Here is a 27,358-nt window from a genome sequence, read left to right on the forward strand (position 1 = left end):
GAGCCTGTGTAATGATGTGTGTCATTCAGAGCATCCTCCTGCAGCCCACAGAGCCTGACCATGCTAGCAGCCAGTCTGCCAAATGATCAGTTAGAAGAATGAATAAAGAGTTGAAGCTGCATAAATAAGAACTCATGTAGTTGGGAAGCAAGGTGTTAGTTACTACGCTAGCGGAATATCCTGACTACAAGAAGGGCCACAGTATACACCTACCACTGATATCAAATACAATTACATATTGAGTGTAAAAATTCATAAGCAGCAGAGATGGCTGAGAGATCTGTGTGAAGCTGACTTCTCAGCAGGAAAAAAAACCTTTTCTGACCTTGAAAAAGTTATTTCATAAGGCTTTTACTACAGCAACAACATAAGGTTGCATAAATTCTTCCACCTTATTTTGATGAAGTGCATACACTTAATTGCTCTTACAAAAGGAAGAAGGGCCATTCCATTATTGACTATGAGGCTTGATAGAGGAAATGGTGCCTGGAAAAGGGCTTGCAGATTATGTAGCAAGGCCAGACCTTTGCACTAGGAAGGGAGACCAATCATCTCCTCTAGTGAAGAGCAGCTATTTACAGTTTTAGGCAGTTCAAGGCAAAGAGAAACCTCTGCCTTAATCTGTCCTCTCATGCAGGTGTAGTCACTCTTACATTAAAGTTCAGAAGGATGACTCAAGAGTACTTCAGGAGGTGCTCAGAAATGGATCCTCCTTGTAATGTCCTTGAAAAGCATAAAATATGGCTGCAAAGGACATCTCCAAGTTCAAGAGAACTTCACACTTAAAATACTGGATTCCATGTCTGTTCCACTATATTCTGCAGACTTCTCTTCAGGACCTTTTCCTGCCAATGATTTACAGCTCCATTTTCTCCAGAATTAGTGCAATTGATTTTTCCTTTGGATCAAGTGGCAATGGCAGGTTTTGTAACTCCAGCAGCTAAAAAAGCCTCCACTCATAAGCCAGCTGTTACAGGAACAGCACTGTTTCAATGCAGTTTGCAGCACTACAACCTAGCAACTTAAAGGCAAAATCCAAATTCCTTTAACAACATTTACCAAAAGGTAATAAATTTTGGTGCATTACAAAAATACAACCTTGAGGGTTTTATAGCCCTGAGGGTACAGATTGTATTCTCAATACAATAAATCAATGAAGACCCAATGGTCTTAATGCACTGAAATTAAATTTTAATGGAACTTGTAAATATGTGAAAACTGAATTCCCAATCAATTTACTCTGCCTTTTGAAGCCAGGAAAAGAAAGCAAAAGGGGAAAAAAGGGTCTCTGAGGCAGTGACTTACAGGCCTGAGAAACATTTCTGTTCTCACTGATGAAGATAGGATTATCTGAAGCAGACATGATACCCATGTCAACACCTTCCAGAGAATTTAAAGGAAAAGGCTAGCAGTGGCAGGGTGTCCAACAACCAAGTCATAAAAGACAGAACCCTCAGTGTGGCCAGATTCTTCCAAACAGCTAGTGAAGCAAATGAGTCTTGACAAGCCCAACTTCTCAAAGATGAATATCATTATGGATCATTATATTTCCATTTAAAAACCCCTCTTCTGCCAGCACACATTAAAACAGATCATTTCAAAGCATCAACTAAAAGACCTTGTACCAGTAAATCAAGTGTCCATAGCTGAACACTGTATAACTCATGTATAACATTGTGACGGCTGCTGGAGCTGCCTCAGTACAAAGTGAGTGAATACAGTCGAGCCCCGAGTAACTTTCTTGCTTATTCAAAACCAATGGTTGTGCCCTTATTGCTGTCTACAACTGCCTGAAGGGAGGTTGTAGCCAGGTGGAGGTTGGTCTCTTCTCCCAGGCAATCAACACCAGCACAAGACAACAGTCTCAAACTGTGCCAGGGGAAGGTTAGGCTTGAGGGGAGGAGAAAGTTCTTCACAGAGAGAGAGGTTAGCCATTGGAATGGGCTGCCCAGGGAGGTGGTGGAGTCACCATCCCTGAAGGGGTTTAGGAAGAGACTGGATAGGGTGCTTGGTGCCATGGTTTAGTTGATTAGATAGGTTGGATTCAGTCTTAAAGGTCTTTTCCAACCTCATTAATTCTATTCTATACTTAATTACAAAAGTACAAAAGTCCACTGTCTACTTAAGCTGTTGGGGGTTTTTTGAAGAATAGTTATTGCCAGGCAAAGACTGTGTTAAAGGGCAGAAAACTGAGTTTCTTCAACTTTCTTGCTAGTGATTTCCTGCAGACTTAGGGAAAAAAAGCGCACCACAATATTAGAACTGACCTATCATTACTGATAAATCACAATACTTACTACACACACAAAAAAATTACCAGCATCCTCACTCTTTTGATGAGTTGACAATCTCTGGAGATAAACACAGTCAAGTGTAACAAACAATGCTGTGAGAAGAACAGAGAAGTGATTGATTAGTGAAGAATCAAACTGCCCAAGGATCAGGTGAAAATGCGAAGGGAGTTCATGGCTGAGGATAAGCACGTATTTTCCTGGCCATGGAACAGAGGCAGCAGAGGCATGCACAGGTAGTGGTGCAGCAGGAAAGATCAGCCAGGTGAGTGGTGTACAGCGATGTGACAGGGAAGCAGTTGCATCAGAAGTGGGACACTAAATATCTAAGGGACACTACAGGAAAAGTTGCAAGTTGTGAAGTAGGACGATGTGCAGGCAACTCCCTGCTGGGGAAGTGGACAGCAAATAGTCATCTGTGCCCTCTGCACGTAAAAAATGTGCAGAGAAAAAGGAGAAGAATATCTATTTTAGCTACATGCCTGGAACACTGATGAGCCATTCACAGAGAAGAACCTGACACAGCTAAGCTGCAGAATGGCTTCCCAGGAGATCAGGCAGGTCAGGATTAAAAAGGTAGTCTTGGCAAGAGCTGACCTAGCAGTAGTAACTGCAGCTGTGAAAGATGGTAAAAGCAGGTCAGTCCCAGACAGAAATAAAGCCCCTGTCCCAGGATGGAGAGGAGAAGATGGATTTATAAGCCAGGGCTAGACAACAACATGACCAGGTTTCCAAATAAAAAGCTTTTCATATTAAGTGAAATGTCAAGAACAGGAATGTGAATACAAGAATGTTTAATTTGTTCAATGAAAATGCTAGAAAAAGTTGAGGAAGAAAATGTCACAGATAAGGCACATCAGATACAAAGACATTCATCAATAGTGGTAAAATAAAACAATCAGCAACCAAAAGTGTCCCCAAAATGGCAAACCACCAGCAGGCTGCTTCCTTTCTTCTTTACCAACAGTTAACCTTTCCCTCTCCCTCTTGCCTGTATCCAAATTTGCAGCTCTGACACCACCTAATAACTTCAAGTCAGAGGACCATCAAAGTTTTCTCCCAACTGAATCAAAACATTTTCAAAGCATCTCAATATGAATCTGTAGGGTTTGTGTCCTGTTGTCTAATTAGGATTTAAGCCTTTTGGCAAGACATTTCCTAACCCTCACCCTCATGTTCAACCCACCTAAAGGAAGGTGAGGGAAAAATATGACATGAAGAAAGAAGTTCTAGGAAGAAGTTCTATACAGAAAGAGTGATTGCGCTATGGAATGGGTTGCCCAGGGAGGTGGTGGAGTCGCCGTCGTTGAAGGTGTTCAGAAGGAGACTTGATGGGGTGCTTGGTGCCATGGGTTAGCTGTTTGGGTGGGTTGGATTGGTTGATGGGTTGGACACGATGATCTTGAAGGTCTCTTCCAACCTGGTTTGGTTTATTCTAATAAAGGTTTATTCTAAAGTTTTTACTGATAGTAAATTAACTGAGAAGGGTAAGGATGAATTAACTGAGGAGGCCAGGAATTTATAGGAGAGGGTAAGGGAATGAGTAAGCTTAGGAAGATCAGGAGGGAGAGTTGTAAAAGAAAAACCTGGTAGATGATTTTTGGGGTACAGAAGGTTCTGTCAGTCAACAACCATTTTCAGTCACGGCAGCAAGTTTACTCTCAATCACTTGTATGACACAAGGAAATTTTTGGGTGCAAAGAAATTCTTCACACTTGGGGTCAAGGTTGATAAAGGAAAAGAGTTCAAGCTCCTTTACTACCCCAAACTTTCTTCTACCTCTCCATCACTACTTGCAGTATAAGCAAAGAAATCCCTTTCACATCCTTCAAAGTTTCATCTTTGCTGAACATTATCAGTAGTCCCCAGAGTTCTAATTTGTATCGTATCACAGTATTACACAGACATTAAATTAGCAGACACCAGATCAATTGCCCACTAAATTTTAGCAGTGTAGTCTTTGAAATTTAGTAAGAGTGGAATGTGCATTCACACCACAACATAGAATAATGCAGGTTTCTCTCAGAACTGTGGCATCTTCACAATTCCATATATTCTAATCTAGAAGTAGCAGAGACCCCTAAATATATTTCATATTTATTACAATTATGAGTGTAAACAGAGGGGAAAAAATACACATTTTAAAGCCAGCTATGCACCTATACTCAGGATCCCTTAGTTGAGAAAATCCTTAAGTGACAAACATCTAACAAATACATTCTTCAAGATGGTTTAGAGGAATGATTTTATTTTTTCTTTACTTCTTAAAAAAGGCCTTTGATATACTCTTGACCCAGAACAAGAGGACACAGTCTCAAGCTGCACCAGGGGAGGTTTAGACTCGAGGTGAGGAGGAAGTTCTTCACCGAGCGAGTCGTTCATCATTGGAACGGGCTGCCCAGGGAGGTGGTTGAGTCATCGACCCTGGAGGTGTTCAAGAGGAGATTGGACGTGGCACTTGGTGCCACGGTCTAGTCATGGGGTCTGTGTTGATAGGTTGGACTCGATGATCCTCGAGATCCTTTCCAACCTAAGTAATACTGTGATATTCAGAAGAGGAACAACTGTTTACTTTTCTTCTAGTTTTGATGGACCCAGCATGCAAGGCATACATTAGAATACTGTCCCTTTGGAGTCAGAAGTCAAACTAAAATTCCTGAAATTTACAGGAAGCAATTTTTAAGAAGCATCAGGGGCTCTTGCAAATCAGAAACTAGAGAAGAGCCTCCAAGTTTCCTACATTTTTATTTTTTAATGATTTATTATGTCTACAAGTACCTCCCCTGCCTTCAGAGTTAAATTCACTTAAGCAAGCAGCAGCCTGAATCTCTCCTTTAGAGGCACTTGATAACTGTTCATATTCAGTGATAGAGGTGCTCAAGAGGGGATTGAATGTGGCACTTGGTGCCATGGTTTAGTAGTCATGAGGTCTTGGTTGACAGGTTGGACTTGATGATCTTTGAGGTCTTTTCCAACCTTATTGATTCTATGATTCTACATTTGGGTATACAAAAAGATTATAATGAAGTTCTGGTATGTTTCTCTTTTTCAGAAAGTCAAAATTCACACAGAAGGTTGTATTCCAGTATTTAGAGGTAAACTGAGGGGGAGAAAGAAGGTGTAATTGCAGAAAAATTAAAACCTTTGAAAGGGAAAGGACACCTCATTGCTGAGGTTTCTGAGAAACTTCCTGGCTACAGTAAGGATAGATCTCAACAGAGGAGCACAGAAAAATCTGTTACAGCAGCTCAGATGTAACTAGATGAGATCTGACAGGAGTTACATGAATGCTAGAAAAATTAAAATGCTAGACTACAATCTTATTTGCTTCCAGTAGAAGTATACCAGCATGCATCGATGTACCTGTAAGAGTCATTAAAATGAATGAGTAAAACAAATTTAATATTGAAAAGCCCTGCAATTACAAATTTGAGTAATTCTTCTAAGCCCTAATCATTAAAAACAAGTTATAATACATTTGTCAATTGTTTGGTCAGCCTTTGAGGGCAGTTGCTTTATTTTTCTTGGGTTTCCCCCTCAGACTGTAGGAACAAGAAGCAGCTTAAACACATTTATATAAATAATGTGTATGCAAATGAGGCATTAAGAAAATTATGAAATATCAGGAGACCCACAAGACAAATTAGTGAGATTGATAATCATCATCAAATTCTACTAGGAAAAAAAAAAAAGAGAGAAAGACTGTTTCAAACTTTGTCCTAGTAGATGCAGAAGCCATAGCAAGCCCTCCATGAACACAGACTATGAAAATGTATAGTTTGGGGAAGAACTGAATCCCCAGGCTCAGAAGAGCACTCCCACTAAATCCCAACTCCAGCAGAGCACCACACTTCCACACTGCCCTGTCCCCACCTTTCTCATCCACTAGAATCCCACATGCAATGCCAATAACGGACCCCGGTGTATCCCAAAGTCCTTGAGCTAGACAAGGAATGGTCACCCTCCAGTTCCATAATATGTGCCCAACTAAGCAGGTGCATACACAGTGAGTAGAGAGATGCATGCAGACATCAGAATGTCTGCAGAGTCCTACAGACTGCAGTGTTGATTTTTTAATAGCTGAAGTGGTGCCAGCATTCAGACCAGATAACAGTAAGGGTGCTCATGCCTTAGAGTTAGTAGACTCAACAGCAGCAATTACAGATCTGAGCAGGATACAGCATGGCCTCAAAAATGCACATCCTAGCACCTATCACTCAACTTATTCATTCTCCAGAACTGTCATATGAGGCTTTGAACTTGTATCAGCAAGATCAATAGTGTTGCCTTTTATGTATCAGAACTCTCCAGTTCCACAGTTAGTACTTCAGTATATATGAAAGACTAGCAGGATATAAAGGGATCAGGTTCAGCTTGATGTGCAAAGACACTAGGAAAAAAAGAATCAAACAGGCATGTCTTTGACTCCAAATTGCTTTGGAGGTTAAGACAGAAACAGAATAACTTGCCTGCCATATCTTCTGAGCAGTGTTAATATCTACTCTAAAACATTAAATCATCCGCCTTGTTTCTTAACAGTCTTGATGCCAAACACAAACCCAGACTACAACAGAGTTAGCACTATCACCAGTAATAGCAGGGGGCTGAAAAGTCTTCTGAACTTTCTGGAGTTTCCTCATTAACTTACTCAACCAGAGGTTTTTTTCTTACCAACATGTAAGCTTCAAAGAGGCAGGATACTGCTTTGGTAGAGACTGCCTACTCCAGCCTCTCTCTTGAATCTCTGGCTGCCACTACCTCTTCACAAGCTGGTGGTTACTAGCTCTCTAAGGAGAAGCTTTGGGATTTGGGAAAAGGATGTTTCATTCCAGCTAGAGAAGCTGTGTCCATGTGCATCCAGTCTCTATCTTGCACTGGGGTTTTAAGTAGAATAATTCAAAAGTCAGCTCCAACTGAGGAATCCAAGCTTTCTCCTCTTATTAAAAGTGTAATTCTCACTCCAGTCTTCTGGAGATGCACATGCTAGCACTACTAGACAAAGAAAGGACTGTCATTTAATTAAGATAAGCCTTTCTTTAAAACAGTCTAGTAATACCCTAGTGTGCTCCAAAGGACCATTTAACCAGGGAGCATTCTGTAGCAGCATAGGCAAGACCAAATCAGACCTGGCTCCTACACACCCAACACCACATTTTCTCATCACTAGCTCAATGATTTTTATCACTCCCAATACCTGTTCTTGCTGACCTTCTCTGCCCCCCAGCACATACTGTCAGTTTCACACTCTAAAAAGTACTCGATGCTCACCATATTTCACAAGTTTTGAATGAAAAAACCTGCACACCACAATAGTTATATTGTACAGGGCACTCTATGACTCCCAGAAGAGACCTCCAGCTGAGTGCTGGATAGAGCAAAACAGCTCCCAGCACAGAGCAAAGTGGACTGAGCAGTACAGGCAGCTCACTCCCTGCCACATACTCATGTCTTGTTCAATACTGCAGGCACAGCCTAATGAGCCTCCTCACATCTGCAGGTGGCAATGTAACTCAAGCTTCACTAAATTTTGGTTCACTTCAAAACCCTTTGGGAATCTGTGGATGTGATGATATAAGAAGAGAACCAGAATATTTAAAGGGAAACACAGAAACTGCACCATTGCATCTTATACTGGACCACAACAGAATACAGGTAAGTCAGAGAGGCACCAGTGTGTATGTCATCTATTTCTCCTTGCCACGTCTGAGTCACAATTTCATTAAAACCAGAAAGCAAAATTTTGTCCTTAGTAAGAATTCACAAATTCGCAAAACCTAAACTTGATAGGACTCTTGAATACATTTCTCTGTAGCTTCTCATGCAATCACAAAACACCCAGTACTGGGTCACCTTCTAGATAAGCAGAGTCAAGGATCAACAGAAAATGAGTATTTAATTTTTGTGGTAGCTGCTTCTGGACTCCTCTGGGGCCACATATTGCCCAAGTGAGAATCTCTGCTCAAATGTGTAATTTTGTCTGGTAGGCATCCAGTCTCAGAAGACCAGAAGTATTTTGGATGCTCTAATACCTATATATGTGCCACAGACATTGTATGGACAGTGTCCTGAAGTGGATCACTACTTGTTTGTGTATTTTTCCTTTCTGAGACAGTAACTTACATAAGCAGTGGTTCTGATGATTCAGACAGGCAGCTAGAAGGAACAGACCTCAACTGCTTTCTTATTAAAATATGTACTTGTAAATTAAGAAGCATTTCAAGATTAGGCATCTGTCCAATTCTTTTTATCATTGACTGCATTATGCTAATGAGGATGCTGTTTCTTTAATTATCATTTGAAGAAAAAATTGCACACAGTCCCTTGATCTTCCTTAAAACCATCCCCATGCTTGATTCCCCCATAGGCTTTTAATCACACTGCTTCAATGTGAAACACTGCATTTGAGAGAAAAAACTCTTCTCAAAACTGGTTCAATGAGAAAGTTTAAATTGTTTCCTCTCATCACAGCTATATCCTCTACCAACTTGGCAACTCAGGAGGAAGGGCTGTAAGACTCCTACTAATACTAGCACTGAATGCTAATGCCAAAACCTATTGCACTGCCTATGTAACAGATCTAAAGTGGCAGGACTTCTTAGAGGTAGAGACAACTAAAGTGGGCAGAAAGTGGACCTTGTGACACTACAGTAGAACTCAGTGAGTCCTATTTAAAAAGCATTTCTAATACACCTATTATCAGCTATTAACTCATTATGCAAAATTACTCATTTGACATTCACGAGTGTGTGTTCTTAGTCAAATGGCTTCACACACTGCTCCAGTGTGGCTTTCTGGCTGCCCTGAGAGAATGGAAACCCAAGGTCTACTGGAGATCTAAAACCATCCCTGCTGGCAGTGGCTCTTCTGCACCTCTGAGCTCACCTCACAGCATCCCCACACTATTACACTGCCTGTGTGGGTACCGTGTAAAGGATCCTGTGTCTCCAGCCAGTCACTCTGGAATGGCCTTACAGTTTGACACAGCACTCCAGCTCACCCCTCCCTGTGATGAGGATAGGAGGCTGCACTGGCCTCAAGCCTGGCCCTGGCAAGGGTCCAGAGCAGGACCATGAGGATAGAATAGAATAAACCAGGTTGGAAGAGACCTTCAAGATCATTGTGTCCAACCTATCATCCAACACCACCTAACCAACTAAACCATGCAACCAAGCACCCTGTCAAGTCTCCTCCTGAAACACCTCCAGCGATGGCAACTCCACCACCTCCCCGGGCAGCCCATTCCAATGGGCAATCACTCTCTCTGTGTACAACTTCCTCCTGACCTCCAGCCTGAACCTCCCCTGGCACAGCCTGAGACTGTGTCCTCTTTTCTGGTACTGGCTGCCTGGGAGAAGAGACCAACCTCTGCCTGTCGACAACTCCCCTTCAGGTAGTTGTAGAGAGCAATAAGGTCACCCCTGAGTCTCCTCTTCTCCAGGCTAAGCAACCCCAGCTCCCTCAGCTTCTCTTCATAGGGCTTGTGTTCCAAGCCCCTCACCAACTTTGTTGCCCCATCTCTGCTATGAGGACAGGTGGGAGCTGGGGCTGTTCAGCCTGGAGAAGAGGCAGCTCCCAGGAGACCTGATAGCAGCCTTCCAGTACCTGAAGGGGGCTAGAGGAAGGGTGATGAGAGGCTGTTTACAAAAGCCTGTAGTGACAGGACAAGGAGCAATGGCTTCAAACTAGAGTGGCAGATTTGGATTGGCTATCAGGAAGTTCTTTACTATGAGGGTGGTGGAGCACCAGAACAGGTTGCCCAAGGAGGTGGTTGAGGCCCCTTCCCTGAAGATATTCAAGGTGAGGCTCAATGAGGCCCTGGGCAGCCTGATCTAGTAGGGGATGTCCCTGCTGACAGTGGGGAGGTCAGACTGGATGATCTTTGGAGGTCCCTTCTCACCTGAACCATTCTATGATTCTATTGTATCACACCATGGTCAATTGCCATGCCATACAAGGGTTATCAATGCATAATGAGCTGCAAACAGGTGTATAAGCTTGTCTTCTATTCTTAATGGAGGAAAAGCCCATCTTTGATTCATGTCTAGAAAAGCACTGGCTTCAGCCTCCAAGGAAGCCTCAGGATCCCCCTTGACATTCAGAGGAGAGGTCACTGGCATTTACTGGTTTGAGCAGCAGCCTCCCTTGAACAAGCCTTTCAATATTTGCCTCACAGCAGCCCAGGCCACTGTCTCATGCAACCTGACCTGCACATGTGATTGATAGGGATGCTGGGGACAAGAATCACTCCTCTAGTCCATTACAGGGGAAAATATTTTTACTCATTGTAGTATGAGCACTAAAACATACAACACCAAGAAAATGTATATTCTTCTTATAATGTATCCATTCAGAGCTTAACTGCAGTATGTATTGCACACTGTGCTTTTATCCTGCAGCAAAACCAAAACAAATACCGGATTCTATTAGGGCTAAAACCCAAACTGCACTAACATCTTGTAGCAAAGTATTTACAAACAAATATTCTGACATCTCATTTATCTGCTTTGCTGTAAAATTGGCTCATACATGATTAATTATGAAAAATAAGCACAGCATGCTTTTATGCACTTTTACTTTGAAATCAAGGTCACACTTTGTTTTAAAATTCAGGAAAACACTATGAATAATATAATTAACATATCAGAAGATTCTTTGCAAGTAACTTTAAGCAGGCTAAACTGGGAGCTTATGAAGTTGTTTCTATTCTGTCATTTCTTAGCCCTTTTTTATATCCTTCATTTTATTTGGCTAATCTTTTTGTGGTAGTTTTAGGCTATAGCCTTTAAATAATTTTCACAGATCTTGAACAGAAAGTAGTAATATATAAATAAATCACTATTGGGTGTAAAAAGAAAAATGACAACAGTTCTAAACAATCCCACTGGAGAGTTACCTACCATAAGATTCAGTTTGCAAAACAATTCCTCACTCTTCTCTTGCTTCTTCACTCCTGATACTAACTGGCTTCTGCTTGACCTTGGTTGCATTGTTTTGCCTAAGTCTAACATCTCTCTGCTCCCTTCTGTTGTCCCTTTTGTGTCTGAGGGTAAAGAAGGGCAGGGAGAAGCTATTAGCTTCCCCTGGTCTTTGACCAGAGGATTCCTTCTGCAGTTTATTAATTGTAAATACCTGTCAATACTGTAAATACTGCATATTTTGTACATATTAATTGTATTCCTCTGTAGATTGTAGTTTTGCTTGTAAATACAGCTTTCATTTGCTTCCGGCTGAGCCAGTCTGGCAAATTTAATGTTGGGTGGGAATTTTCCACCCACCACACCTTTGTACTGAAAGGATGATAGAGTAGCATCCCTCATACTAAGCTACACAACACTGAACAAAAACTGTTCTTGTCCCAAAGCTTTTACAAACAAATTCCTGCTCTGTGGACTCAGTCCCAGCTAGGATACTGCTCCTTAGGAACAATTCAGTAATACTGTGCTTATAAGGAAATCAGTAATTTAGAGTTATAGAATCATTTAGGTTAGAAAAGATCTTTAAGACTGAGTCCAACCACAAACCCAGCACAGTATAATTCTGAAAGGTGTGGATCTCCAACTGGGACACTCAGGCATTGGAATGTGACCACCTCATGTGAATCATCTTCTGCCCACACAAGTCCTTACAAACCCTCATCAAGGCTGGATGCACAAGTCAGTTCTGGTAGCAGCAAAACCACAGGTTGACAAGTCACTTGCTTCAAATCACAAGAAGTTAATTTCCAAGTGCATGCTGTTTTCACTAATAAAAGTTTACCTGGTTATCTCATTTAAGACTATACTTCTAAGATTTTCACAAAGTATAAGAGGACAAAGTACATCACCTTTTGACCTCAGCTACTGTCCTTTCCCTCTGCCTCATGCTCTCCAGAGCCAGCACCAAAACTAACTGCAGTATGAATTCCATCTCAAAATGTTATCCTGCCTGTGCAGCAGCCTGGCAGCCACAGCGCTTGCAAAAGGCCACACGGACCAGGAGCTGCCTACTGTAGAGGTCTGACCAACAAACAAAAGCCTCTCCATGTCAATACAAATTGTCAAAAACACTTGTGATTTGTGTATTGCAGAGCTAGAAACAGAAAGCAATGTTTGCATCACAGTGATAATATCTGAATAGCTTTTTCTTTTAAAGGGCAAACAATTTGTTCCCCTGAAAGCTTGCTTACAACAACAACTGGGCTCCATTTCAATAGAAATTAGAATTGCTATTTTCAAAAGGAAGCTCAATGCTATTAAAGGTTAAGAAGGTACAGAGATAAAACACATAAGAACCAATATTTAAAAGCCTTGTACTTAGAGAAACAGGATGGGCAGAAGATAAAGCCATGGGACTCTGCATGTGCGAAGAGAAGAGCAGAATCTGAAGCACTGGCAAATGACAAGCTGAGGCCAAGGGCTGCTAGAAATCCATCAAATGAAGTAAGGAAACAGAATGAAGCACTCCTCAAACATATACACTTGAAGTCATGAAAAATACTGTCACATTGGCTTTTATTCTAGCAGAGAACCTGTTCTGGAAGAACCACTTTGCTAGTAAGACTTCTGGAAAATCTGTATTGAGCCATGAACAGAAGGTACAAGAGTAGCAAAGTCAACTCTAGCTAATGTTATATCAGATTCCTACTGGATACAGGTGAACCATTTAAACTAGAAAATTATGATTCACTACAGGCAAAGGGCAGTGTTCTAATTTGTTTTGCAAATACAATAATCTTCACCAATATCTATTTTACTTGTTTGGACATGTTTAAAAAGGATTTCTCAAACAAAAAAACAATCATGAGCAGGGAAAAACAGTCACACGAAAATACAAAAAGGATCTGCTAAGAGACGCTTTATTACGTGCCAAGAAGAGAGAAAACCCACTGTGCTACATTCAAGAAAGAAAACATTTTTGGTTCAAGAATCCTGGCTAAGAAGAATGACAGCAACAGAGAAACCTGCAAAACAAACCCACGGTACATAACAGATGGGGGGAAGAGACAGTGATAGGAATGAATACAAATTAACATTGCAGAAATGCAAACAAATTCTGGAATAAAAAAGACGTTAAAAAAACCTATAGTGATGTTTACAACAATAAGATCCTCCCTAAATGGAACAAGAATGAGTGAGAGCCACCCAATGACTTCAGTAACTTCCAGAAAAATAATTATCAAACAACTCAGAAATAGGCAAATGTATTTGACAACCACTTCTATTCTGCATTCAGAAAGATCATGATGATAGCATCTTTTCACATCTTACAGTGATAATGGCATACCTACCATGCCATCAGTAACTGGATAGGGTTTTACATAGCTTCTCAGTTAAAACCCTGCATTCTATAGTAGAAAGCAGATGAACCAGTAACTTTTCACCTTTTGGTTCAGTTACCCTTAAACACAGAAAGGCTGTAAGTTCCTGGTGACTGGAAAGAGTTAATATCACAGCAGTATTTAAAAAGGTTAAGTGAGATAACCTATCAAACAGTTTGACATCAGTAGTAAGCAACAGCAGGGAAAGGTTATTGTGGGACACAATCAATAAGGCATTGAAAAACAGAAGCATAATTAACACCAATCAACACAACTGTATGGAAAATAGGCCTGGTCATGTAAATCTGATCATTTATATGCAGTTACATCACCATTTGATAATGGGAGTGTGCTGACAGGACATATTTCTCGTCCTAATGTCACACTATGCAGCAATTTAAAGCCATACTATACATAAAATCCTGAATGAAAAGATTCTCCATACTACATCAACATTGCTCATAGTAAATTAATTTTGGAAGTGGCCAACTAAACGGGGAGTCAGCATTCAGATAAATTCCTTGTCAGTCCAGCAGGGAAGAAAAAGGATGTACAGCATTTGAAAGAGCTTCAGACTACCTCAAAAGGCAGGACTCATTTACTGAAACAATTTACCTGTGAAATGGTAGACTCACTACTACTGGTAGTCTTTGATAAAATCAAGACCTTGGTGTCTCTCAGTAAGATATGCTACAAGAAGAAAGTATTATAGGACTACTACTGATATATCCTGCATTTCTCTGACCTGCACTGAGCAGGTCCCTCTGGTCTTTAAATTCATACACCTAGGAAACAATGATCCAGACATTATTAATCCCTCTGGAGTTTAATGAAGTAACTGAATCATGCTTAATCCATCTGATACAGCATAAAGTGTCTCGAGTATTTCTATGGGATTTGAACTGTAATCCAGTTTTAAATTACTGGACAATTTAAAATATTATCAAGTTGCTTCCCTGAATTTTTGATTTTTAGCTGAAAGCAGCAAAAATCTATCCCTCTTTGAAGTACCTCATTATCTTCTTGCATAAATGCAGAGGTATTGTATCATGCTCTTAATACACAACTTCCCATGCAGACCACCCCTCAGTTTAGGAAGGATGTTGACTTGCTGGAGCGTGTCCAGAGAAGGGCAACAAAGTTGGTGAGGGGCTTGGAACACAATCCCTATGAGGGGCCCTGAGGGAGCTGGGGCTGCTTAGCCTGGAGGAGACTCAGGGGTGACCTTATTGCCATCTACAACTACCTGAAGGGGGGTTGTAGACCGGCAGAGGTTGGTCTCTTCTCCCAGGCAGCCAGCACCAGAACAAGAGGACACAGTCTCAGGCTGTACCAGGGGAGGTTCAGGCTAGAGGTCAGGAGGAAGTTTTACACAGAGAGAGTGATTGCCTGCTGGAATGGGCTGCCCAGGGAGGTGGTGGAATCACCATCACTGGAGGTGTTTCAGGAGGAGACTTGACAGGGTGCTTGGTTGCGTGGTTTAGTTGATTAGGTGGTGTTGGATGATAGGTTGGACGGGATGATCTTGTAGGTCTCTTCCAACCTGGTTTATTCTATTCCTTAGGAAATGGTTTTACAGTATGTGCTATCAGAAGAGTATTTCTGTGACCTGTGAGAAAGCCTCCCATCAGGTACAGCTGAGACTGACAGTAGCTTCACAGGAATGTCTTACACAGGGCTATGCTCTCATATACTCATCTTCCCATCCAGTGCTCTACGATCAGTACAAGAGAGGTAAATGCTACATTATCTCCACCAAACATGTAATTTGCTCCTGTCTATTTGAAACAGAACACAGGGATTTGAAATGGAGTTGTAGACAACTCTGGAATGGACCAAGAAACTATATTCTCAGGTTTGGAGAGCAAGTGCTCAAATTGCAAAATAGCCTCTTATGTTTCCTGCTGTATTGAACATCTACTTCTGGTAGAATTTTCCCCCTCAGAAGCTGAGCTTCTCTAACACTCAGCACAGAGCAAATTCTTATTTCAGAGCTCTTTTCCAGCTGATATTCTTTGATTTCCAATCCTTTTAACCACAAGGAATCAAAAGCTTCAAGGTGCTTCTCACAGGCCTCAAAAATGTCAGCTCAGAAAGGAAGAGGACACGTTAGTAAACCAAGTAGTCAATAGCTGTTAATGGGAAAACAGTTGCATGGAAGGAACTGCCTTAACATAACCTTTTGGAGAAAACCACTGTGAAATCATTTCCTCTGCTTTTTAAAATCTTATCTCCTTTAGATGCAACTACAGAGCAGTGAAACACTGTACAATTCCTTTTTTCCATATTGATATAGTTTCTCAGAACCAATCCTCAACCAAACTGGGAAATCCACAGGCGTACACAGACAAATCAAGAATACTCAACAGGTTTCCTCTGTATTTCTCACTTGAGCTCCTGTTTTCAGTTCTGCAGTTTCAAATCCAGTGTCCAAATCTTTGACCCTGCCCAATTAATGACAAAGAGCTGTACACTGGAACACTCTTTGTGAGGGTCCAAACAGCGACTCTTTGCACACACGAGTGTCATACAGCTTTAGCTCACATAGAGCTGAGTTATGACACTTACAACCCCAGTAAAGACAGGAACATCTACAACTGCTTTTAAAGGAAAAGTAATTTGTATGAGAACTGCATAAAAAGCACTTCTGTACATCTTTTATTATTCAGTGCACTGTCCTACCACTGTTGTCAAACACGTTCACTGCACTAGGTATTCCCTTCCTTCACATCAGGCAACAGAGCACTGGAGCACTACACACCACCTGTCAGCCAATAAACACAGGACTTCCCTCATTTAGTGTCAGATGCCTGATGCATGTGCTACTCAGAAGACAGTAAACATCAATTCAAGCATGCATTTCATAGCCAAAACCACATAATCTGTGACTGAGCATGAGTGTGGCCAAAGAAACAGCTCTTCACTTGTGTAAGGGATGGGATATTCCGCTCCAAGCTCCTACAGCCATACAGTTTCTATCACACTGCACAGATCCCAAGGACTCCTTCGCATATCAAGAGTTCATTGAAAGCCAGGGATCATGCCATAATGTCTGCTTCACCTATCTCACCCTGACAGTCTGTAACAGCCCTGTAATCTGGGTTGGAACATCCCAGACAATGAATTTGGGTTTGTTTTCTCTTTGCTCCCATCTGCTTTCTGCCCTCTGCCTGATTACCACACAAATGTCACCTCTTGGATGCTTCCCAGGCTTTGTTGGGATCCCGACCCTCTCCCAGGGCTGGCTGTACTTGCCAGACCTTTGATTTCTGGTCAGACCAGGTCCAAGTCTCCCCAAAGAGCAACACTTATGCCAGGTTGCCATCAGAACTTCACTGTATTTTAATACTTGAAGGATAGGATCAGACCTGTCCCCAGGAGATGCATATACTGGGAGTATGTGGACAGTAGTTCTTTTTCCTCCACATGGCTACTCAACCAGCAAGACATAGCAGGCTGTCACACTCTACTAATGCACAGGGAAAATCAGCTGAGAGGCTGCTGTAAAACTGGGGACAGCATAAGATTGTAAAAAAAGGCTTTGTCCTGTCATGAACTGGTCCTCACAGAAAAAGCAACTTCCAAACCTTGGTTTTGTTTTGGTCTGTCTGACCCAACAGGGCCAAAGCCAAGACTGCAAATGGCCAGCCTTCTTAAGGGTAAGGCTGGAATGAGGCAATCTGTGGCCTTCCTCATCCCCTCCAGGTTTCGGCAGTACCCCATACAGTCAGCAACCCTGTGGAGAACTATGTACTATCTTCATTTTCCTGAACCATTTTGGGACCATTGACAGACTGCAGCTAGTGGGCAATTAAACAGCCAACACTGCCAGCCAGGTTGCAAATACTGCTCCATAACTTGCCAGCACAGCTGCCCTTTTTTCCCAGGTAAAACATCATTGTTGACATCTCAGAGGTTTCAGAAGGCGTTATTGCTCATGATCGAACACAACCTCATGACACTACAACACAACATAACCAGGATCCACATCATAGTCATCTCCCAGCCAATAAGGTTCTACCTTTCCAAGCATAAAAGGCTGCTCTCAAATATGGGCATATTATCTCAACCCTGGATTTTGTTTAGATAAACAATACATTGGTTTAGATCTTTATACTATCAATATGCACTCTACCTACCAGACAGAAGCCAAAAACAAAGTAAAGGTCTTTTTTATTCAGTAATTCCCCTCAGTAAAAGAGTTACCTCTAACTTCATTGTTTACGCAGTTGTGAGGAGTTCTTTGGTGACAAGTGTATTTACAAGGGAACAAACAGACTATAATATGGAAGATGAGCTTACCCAGAACTGTGGAAGAAGAAATTTTACTTCCATTGGTGATAATTTGCCCTAGAAGACAGTCCCAGGGTGGAAACCTTCAAAAAAATAAAGAATTATTAGAATAGGTAGTAAAGGGAATACACCATCAATTTTTTTGTAAGCAGCGCTCAAGATTAAACCTCTTGCTCTTCTGATTATGATCCTGTCCATGTTTCCTGACATTCATAGATAAACTGCTCCCTGTTAGGAGTGAAATGAAACAATGCACCAAGGGAGCTGGGATTGTTTAGCCTGGAGAAGAGGAGGCTCAGAGCAGTCCTTATTACTGTCTACAACTACCTGAAGGGATGTTGTAGCCAGGTGGGGGTTGGTCTGTTCTCCAAGGAAACCAACACCAGAACAAGAGGACACAGTCTCAAACTGTGCCAGGAGAAGTTTAGACTTGAGATGAGGAGATAGTTCTTCACTGAGAGAGTGGTTAGCCATTGGAATGTGCTGCCCAGGGAGGTGGTGGAGTCACAGTCCTTGGAGGTGTTCAAAAGGGAATTGGACATGGCACTTGGTGCCATGGTTTAGTAGTCATGAGGTCTTGAGTAACAGGTTGGACTTGATCTTTGAGGTCTTTTCCAACCTTATTGATTCTATAATACTCCCCAAAGGGGGAAAGGATACAAAAACTTGGCAAAACAAAAACTCTATTTTCTATTCTTCCTCCTTTGGAGTATCTCTAGTTAATGATCTCAAGTCAAATTTAGGTATACAGGCTGAAAAGGAAGCACAAGTTAAACCTAGTCAGGTTTTAATATACTTTCAGAGATCATTGCTTTAAGGACCTCCATACTATTTGACACCTTATCCCTACACCATGTTTTCATGGGATAAGGGTGACATGTTACTCAGGGAGGTTTAGCTGAATTTGCTTGTGAGGGGAGCACTGAGAAAAAGTATAAAAAGGAAAGGGGAGAATCGAGAAAGGGTGAAGAAGATCATCCTGAAAACACACAGAAGACTTCTCCCAGAAGTGAAGAAAATATTACAATCACAAGAAACAGACATTATGAATCAGAGAATGATATTTACATCAAAAGATGTGTGAAGGCAGAGAAGGAAACAAAGCCAATCCTGAGATTTGATAAGTGGTCATGAGATGTGGTTTTACCAGTGGTAAAAGGGGCCAAAATGAAACTGCTGAGAACCAAAGATGAAAGTAGAAAAAGTTCTCCCAAGCAGGACTGACTAGATCAGTGTGAGGAAAAAATGCTGGAAAGTTACAACTGTTTTCTGTTGGTTTTGTTTATTTGGGGTTTTGTTGTTGTTGGTTAGTTTTGGGAGTTGTTTTGGTCTTTTTAATATGTCAGTGATGTCTATTTACTTGTGTCATGATGAGGAAGAGACAGAAGGTATTAGAGTGAAGAATTAAGCAATATTAGCGCAAGGAAGACCAGAAGGATGTGACTGTGGGACGAGAAAAGCAGTTGGAGTTCAGAAGAGACTTGTGACTATGACAGGAAAAAGGCAGAGACAGAAAGAATGGGGAAAGACAGCTGAGGAAAAGGGGGGAGTCATGTGACACTCATTGGTTTTCCTTATGGTAAAGTGGAGAAGAGTTAGATTAAAAGGTTAGAAAATATTAGAAGATGAAAGATACAAATGGGATTTTAGGTAAGAGACTTAATCAAATAGGATTTTAAAAGCTTTTATTCACATGCAAGCGATGATTGCTGTTTACAATAAATTTCACAAAGTGTGTACAATCCAAATCCAAAATAACTTGCAGCAAAACCTGCACTAATTACAATTAAATATATTTAATAGGAAATTCCAGGTATGTTCTATTTTTGATCCCATCTTCCATTTTCCAGCAAGGCAGGTTGCTTCTTTCCAAATAATTCAGTTAAATTAAGTCATATGTTCAGCCTCATTAGCCACCATCTCCATTCCCCTGTGGTTTTAATTACATAGGTCTCTTTGTGCACAGCTACCTCAGTCCTACCCCCCAAACAATCTCACAACACTGCTTTTCTTTTGTGTTACCCTTCTTCAAATGCTCCTAATTACACTAGAGGCAGCCAAGGTGATGAGGGCAGAGCAGTGCTTTCCCATGGAGAATGCAAGGCAGGAGATGCAGCCAGCAAGGCACACACACCTGCCGGTCAGGGCTAAACTACTCTTCAATTTTACTCACTTTAATCAAGACAACCCACGAGCCCAACAGGCTCAAGGGAAGGGTCACACCCTCTGCTTTGACACTGAGCCTCAGGCACAGGCAGCTGACTTCTCCTAATAGCCTGCCTCCTGCTCTGGGAGCCCCCCATGCTGGTCTACCACTTTCACACACAGAACATGAAATCATAGGGCAGGAATGAGACTGACACCCCACCAAAGCTAGACACAGGAGGTCCCAAAATACAAGGTAATACCTGGCTGCAGCTCTTCTCCCTCACAGCACCCACCCTGGCAAGCCCAGCATACCACTTCAGACATCAGGTCATGGCAGAAGAAAGTCTCATGACCTGCTTCAAAGGTCTGGCCTTTAGTGCATTTTTTAAGCAGGCATGGGAGCAAAGGTACCAAGCTCATGAGATAACCTGTTTCCAGGTGGAAATGGAAATAAAGGCTGACATTTCATTAAAAAGTGAGCTCTGCCCACTAGTAGCAAGCAGATATCTGCTTCAGCCTATTGGACCCTATTAGCAGAGACAGACTGCAAGCATGAGTGGCAGAAAAAACTCTCAGAAGAAAGGACCTCTGCTCCACATCAACCCTGCATCCCCAGAGGAGAGCCTGAGTAGCTCAGAACCACTCCCATGCTATTCCCAGCTGTCCTGGGTCAGCAGCAGCACAGCATGGATTAGAGCAAGTTGGATTTGTTATGTAAGGGACATGTTGCTCATGGCTTCTTTCAAATCCCAAAGACGTTGCTGTTATGTAATAGGAACAATCAAACAGGGCAGCTTTTCTGTGATTTGATTTTTTCAAAAGTGCTGAGCAGCTAAAAATGAACACTGTGGGTCTGTCAAACTCAGTGTTATGTTTTTCACTCTAATCAGTTTAGCTTTAAAGCTGCTGTAGTTATAGGGACAGTGACTCAGCTCTCATCCTGAGGCCTCAAGATCCAGAAAGGTGAAATAAAGCAACCTTCGTCCACCTTCCCACCAGGACATCTGAGCAGGCCTGAATTTGTATCATCTGAATCAAGCCTGAGGGCTTTAATTTCTTCAGCATCAGTATTGCTTTTGTTCTACTGACATTACAGGCTTACTCACACGAATTCAGGCCATGGACCTGGCCCTGAACTTTGCTGCATGGATTGGAGGGTGGCTGTGAGCATCTGACACTTAAGCTTTCATCAGTGAAAAGTGCAAGCTCATTTGGCAGTCTCCAGAGTTCCTCATCTTAAATTATTACTGTAAAATAATACTTATGGTAACACAGTAATGTATACACAGCCAGCTTTACATTACACATCTACACATCCACATCATATGCATATTAACAAAGTCTATTATTTGACCCAGCTGTAAGCAACTTAATTCATGCATTTGAGTCATGGTCCAGCAATATGAAGGAGAGGTAGATGCAGATGTTTTAGGAAGCCCTAGCTGGTAATTTGCTCAAGCTCCTGTTGTATCAATATTAGCATTTCACCCAGTCTGGTTTAGGTTTAGAAACTTACTAATGTCTTTCCAGCTTACAAACTATGCTCAAATAACATTCTCCCTTCTTTACATGTAGCCTTTTAAAATTTTCTTAAATGTCAACAGCACTCTTTTCACATAGATCTCATTTTCTACCTATTCTCCAAGCCCTTCAACTTTTAACACATTGAAGAAATAGCTGAAGTGAATACAGCCCATACTGAATATTTGTTTGTGTTGTCACAGAATTGTCAGGGTTGGAAGGGACCCCAAGGATCATCTAGTTCCAACCACCCTGCCATGGGCATGGATACCTCACACTAGATCAGGTTGCCCAGAGACATCCAGCCTGGCCTTAAAAAGTTCCAGGGATGGGTCTTCTACCACCTGCCTGGGCAACCTGTTCCAGTGTTTCACCCACCTCATGAAGAGCTACTTCCTGACATCTAATCTAAATCTACTCTCCTCTAGCTTGGATCCCTTCCCCCTAGTCCTATCACTACCCAACACTCTAAAAAGTCCCTCCCCAGCTTTTTGTAGGCCCCCTTCAGATATTGGAAGGCCACAATAAGGTCTCCTCAGAGCCTTCTCTTCTCCAAACTGAAGAACCCCAACTCTCTCAGCCTGTCCTCATAGAAGTGCTCCCACCCTCTAATTGTCCAGAGAAGGGCCATGAGGACATGTCCCAGCATGTCCATATCTGTCATAGCATTAACTCTCAAATAACATACCCAGATTGTGACCATGATATAGCAACCCTGTCCTAAGTACCTGTTCTTGATCTCTGTAACATTTCTAACCTTGTGCATGCAACTGTTTGATTTCACCAAGGCTCATGTATATTGTCTCCAGAGATTATTTTACTGTTTCTTTCCCCTTTTTAAAGCCTATTATATCACACCAATAGCTAACCAATCTTTCAGCACAACAGCAAGAGAAAAACCTAAAATCCTGATGGCCTGGTAGACCAGAAGGAATATATTAATTCTGAGTGTGCTCTGCCAAGCACACTCAAGTGTAATTTACTTCTGAATGTCTTATCTGTGCCCAACACCCTGCCAGCTTTCCCTGTACAAAGCACATCATGATTCCTTCCAGCATTCTGGCACAAACAAATTGCATCAAGCTTGAAAATGCTTAATAGAAAGCTTTTTTTCCTCCACCACAATCTAATTCTTGTTCAGTAAGACTAACATACCCCATAGCACAGAAATATACCAATTGGGCATCATCCAGTCCCTATGAGGTTTTCTGGCAGTATAAACTTGAGAAGTATTATGAGAACTGCCCTGGACTGAAAAAAGACTCAAGTGGTTTAAAGGGTTATTGCTACACGTGCCTTATGCAAAATTTGGCAGAGACCACACACATGCCAGAGGGTGAAAGCACTACCGGAGCATCACTGTTTTTCAAGCTGTCCCTGTCTGCCAGACTGGCCCTTGGGCAGCATTAGCATTTTGCCATAACTTGGAGCACCCTGTGGGGGATAATAAACTTAGAAGCCAGTTCATTTAGTAAAAGCTATCAAACAGTTAAAATTCAAAAAGGAGAGAAGCTTGTTTGCTTTTTAACTATGATTTCAAAGGAAGTTCCTCTCCTGTAAATGTTTGGTGATTATGCCCATGAAGTGAAACTCACAGCTGTGCAAAGAAGTTATGCCTTTCCTCCAGCTCTGCAACCCATACTATAGCTGTTTCAAGCAAGTTTATCCCTGGGCAGAATAGCCCTCAGGCTCATATAAGGAGCAGCAACCTGCATTACATCATCATCTAAATGAAGAGTCATGATTTCAGGCTGGGAGAGGAATTCAAGGAATTTTTTTTCAGCTGATGCTTTAGCTAGTTTTGAGGATTGCATAAAATCACTGATCTGCAAGTGATGTCACTAACAACAAAAGCCTGATAACTGCAGCTATACCAGATGCTTCTGAGGATTTGCAAAGACACTTGATGTGGATGCCTCTGCTGGAACAAAATTAACTTCTCCATCCACAGGTGCCCAAACACACTGCAAGAGTGGGCTGGCATACTCCTCCCACTTTTTGGAGAGGAAGCTAAGGCACAGTCTTAAACTGACTTTACCACAATTACATGGAAAGATAACTTGAATCTGCTTACCTTTCAGCCAGTTCATCACTGATGCCGCTTTCTATACAGCAGCACATGCTGTGCCACACTGCACCACAAGAGCAGTAACTTTTCCTTGAGCAGAACAGAGTTCCTGCCCTGATATGTGAAGATTCACTACCCCAGGATCTTTGAACTTATTAGCCTGCCAGCTTTGTAGCCACTTAATTGAAAGAGTAGAATTCCTTTAAGAAATCACTAAGGTGATTGCTTAGATAGTTTTTTTAACAGCCCTTACTTGTACTGAAGACCTATTTTTCAGGTTTTACAGATATGCCTTTTGACTGCAAAATACTAACTAGGCTCTATATCATAACAGAGTAACAAGGGACAGAGCTTTAATTGGTATGAATCACTTGGTTGTGAAGTTTCAGGAATTTACAACAGTTAATCATTCCCCTCCTGCAGACCCTAACCAAGTAGGGGCTCTCATTAAACCAATGACTGGGGACAGTCAGGTGGTTACAGCATTTGGCCATACTTGGGAGGTATTTCTGGTGACTGACCTGGGATGAATTGTTAGACCTTATCCTTTTACAAGTTCCTCACTGGAAAATCCAGCATAGCAAGATGACATCATAGAATGACAATGGGCAAAACAAACAAACAAGGTTTTCAGAGAGTGAAGCATCAAATGCAACACAAAGTGAGCGTGTTCCCAGGCTCATGAGAACGCTGTTTATATTAGGATGCTGCCAGAATAAGTTACACAAATTATTTTCTAAAGACTGTTTCAAGGCGTTTGAGTTTGCTATAGCAAGCTAGTACAAAACAAGCTATCACACACTTAAGTTTTGCTGATCTTTGCTTCTTTCTTCCCACTTTCTGCTACTTACGATTTCTGTAACAAAATTGGCTGCATAGTGTTCAGTAAAAGTTGCATGAAACAAGGCCAGTGTAATTATAGCTACCTTATGATAAATGCAGTACTTGTGTAGGGAAAGCACTTGCTAAATCAGCTGTGCCTCAACAGCCTTTTTAGCACACCTCAGTATGCAAGTTGGAATACTAAGAGGAAGAGATCCTCTTGCTTGTTGCTGTCATTTTGGCAAATACTTTTACCCAGATGTCCATTGTTATGCCTAAATTTTTTTCTCTTCCAGAATTCTTAATCAAATATTAAACCAACTACCACTGTATGCCCCTCTGGAGAGAGCAACTTTGACTGGACACCCCAGTTCTGGCTACAGCTCTGTCCCATGCTAATTTCTAATGCTTCCTGCATGAACTTAGGAAATAAAAAATGCACACTGGAAGCTGTAAGTCTTGTTCCTCACTGATGAAGAAAAACTGCTTGGTTTCTCTGCACAGTCTCTGATCATTCAGGGTTGGAAGGGACCACAAGGATCATCTAGTTCCAACCCCCCTGCCATGGGCAGGGACACCCCACACTAGATGTGCTATTGTGCTTTACAGATGTGGAGAACTGCACTTCTGCAGTAGATGGACATCTTCCTAAGTATCTAGCATTGCTTACTCTACCATCAATGTATTTTGCAGAGAAACACACTCCCAAAAATCAAAGCCAGGATTTAAATTGCTTTTTTTGTTTGCTACTATCACTAATACAACAGGAAGCACTCTAGAAAACATTACCATAGAAGATTTGCTCCTCTGGCATTTGTTGTATCAGTAGCCAAACATCTACCTCTGTCCTGAAAGAAATGAATGCAAGGAAAGACAGGGTACCATGTCAAAAGCTACTTCAAACAAACCACATGGACACAGCCTTGCAAAGATTTTCTCAACCCCCTCTCATGTCAGGGAGTGCTTTCCAAACTGACAGTGCATTGCTCAAAGCATCACTTACAGAATCCCCCTTCTGTACCTTAAAATCAGATTTTTGGGGTGATGATAAATAAAGTACAATGGGAAGTTAAACCTCACTTGAGTACATGTAGCTCACTGCTACCACTCAGCCGAAGCACAGGCTGTAGTGCTCATCACAACAGATTGCAGAAATAGGAAACAAGTAGCTGGGTGTATTTAATTGCATTGGAAAAGGGCAGACTAGTGGAGTTTATGCAGCAGGAGATATAGAAAAGCCCACATCCCTGCTTAAAACTGGGGGATGAGAAAAAGCAAAACCTGGAAATGCTACATGAAGGTACAGAGCATAAACCAATTCCTGTATGAAATCACATCAGAACAAGACATGTATGCATCATGTTATATCCAGCTCAGTTGCTGCCAAGTGCCTCCTTAATGCAGTCATCCATTGCAAAGTTACTCTGTATACAAACACTTGACATTTAATTATTTTGCTACCAATGCCTTAATGACGGTAAATATTTCTAATCCTTGACCCTGATCAATATTTATTAATTTTCTGATCTTTGACATTTTTAATGCAAGGATGCATGTCAAAGCTCCTGCTGGCTTGCTCTTTTCATGTTTAGAGTGATCAGAAATCACTTGGCTCAGTTAGGGAGCACAGGCTGACGTGAAGGCTAAGGCACAGCACACAAGCCCCCTCTTCACTTCTGTCACCTTCGGGTTGCAGTGACAGGGACCGGGCAAAAAGAAGTCGAGGCAAACGTGGCAAGGGAGATGAAGTGAGGGGAAGAAAAAGGTTCCCAGACACACCTAAAGAGTGGAAACAACAGACCTAAATGAACAGCTCTCGGGGCAGTGATGCTTCCTGTAAGGAGAGCTGGACATGCTGCACTATCCTCCATGAATTTATTACCTTTCCCTTCCTACCGAAGCAGCATCTTGCAATTCACAGTAGCTGCTTTACCTTATGTCGTTCTTGACAGAAATAATAAGACGCCGTTCAACTCCCGGAAGAGTCAGAGAGCATCTGTACCTTTAGTCCGGGAGCCGGTGAGCTGAAGCAGCTCAGCACTTCGCCGCCACTTGCCCCTGTTGGGCGCTCGCCTAGGTCCGGAGGTCCCTAACCGGCCGCGGGATCCGGCTTCCCGTATGTATCACTGTCATGCCGCTAGCGCGCCGCTGCCGCGAAACAAGTGATGCCCGCTTAGCAAGCCCACTCATTAGCATCCTCGAAACTTTTGTCTGAACAGATTTGAGAACACATACTATGCACCTTCACAAGCTGGGCTGGCTTCGCTGTCTCACCGCCTGAACGTGCGCTTTCACCGCCGGCAGCGATGAGGAACAGCCTACAGACCTGCCGCATCCCGGCACCCGCGTATCCCCCGCGCACGAGCCGTTCCCCATCTCGAGACCTCTTTGCCCCTGTCCCAGCCACGACGCTGCGGAGGCGCAGCCCAGACCCCGCGGGGCAGGAAGGCTCGCGTCCGGGCAGGGGAAGCGGAGAGCGGCTCCCTGGTACCCTCTTCAGTCCTGAAGAGGAGGTGATGCGGGGCAGGAAGGGGGCACCCCCACCCCCGGGAGGTGGAGGGGAGCGGAGCTCGCGCTGCCCACAGCGGGACAGGGAATGCGTGGGCGGCGGAGGATGCACGGGCGGAGGGGATGTGCGGTGCTCACCTGCCTCCGCGCCGGTGGCGCCGGTGCTGCGGCTGCCTCCTTCTGCCGGCAGGCCGGAGCTGCGACGGGGCGCGGGCCGTGTTTATATAGCGGCGGGGCGCAGCCGCCCAGAGCGCCCGCCGCCGCCCGCGCCCGCGCCGCCGCCGCACCGCGCCGGGTCGGCCCGCAGCGCCCCCTGCGGGACTGCGTCTCACCCTGCGCAGCCGCCCCAGGCGGGCCACCCCCTCCCCCTGCCCGACCCCCGCCGGGCTGCCGGTCACCGATAGCCCCCAG

General features: G+C 42.7%; 1 protein-coding gene across 1 annotated transcript in view; it reads right to left on the minus strand.

Annotated features, from left to right (window-relative positions):
• The window catches only part of MTUS2 (microtubule associated scaffold protein 2), a 364,748-nt gene extending 337,610 nt beyond the window's left edge, over positions 1 to 27,138 (minus strand). The window contains exons 1-2 of the mRNA XM_068143299.1: positions 27,086 to 27,138; positions 17,890 to 17,963 (exon numbers count right to left, since the gene is read on the minus strand). The gene's annotated coding sequence lies outside the window, so the exon portion shown is untranslated. The remainder of the gene's footprint in view (positions 1 to 17,889; positions 17,964 to 27,085) is intronic.
• Positions 27,139 to 27,358: the final 220 nt, after the last annotated feature.

Source organism: Melanerpes formicivorus, unplaced genomic scaffold (assembly GCF_026170545.1).
Source record: "Melanerpes formicivorus ecotype bairdi unplaced genomic scaffold, bMelFor1.0.p_v2 SCAF_1, whole genome shotgun sequence".
NCBI lineage: Eukaryota > Metazoa > Chordata > Aves > Piciformes > Picidae > Melanerpes > Melanerpes formicivorus.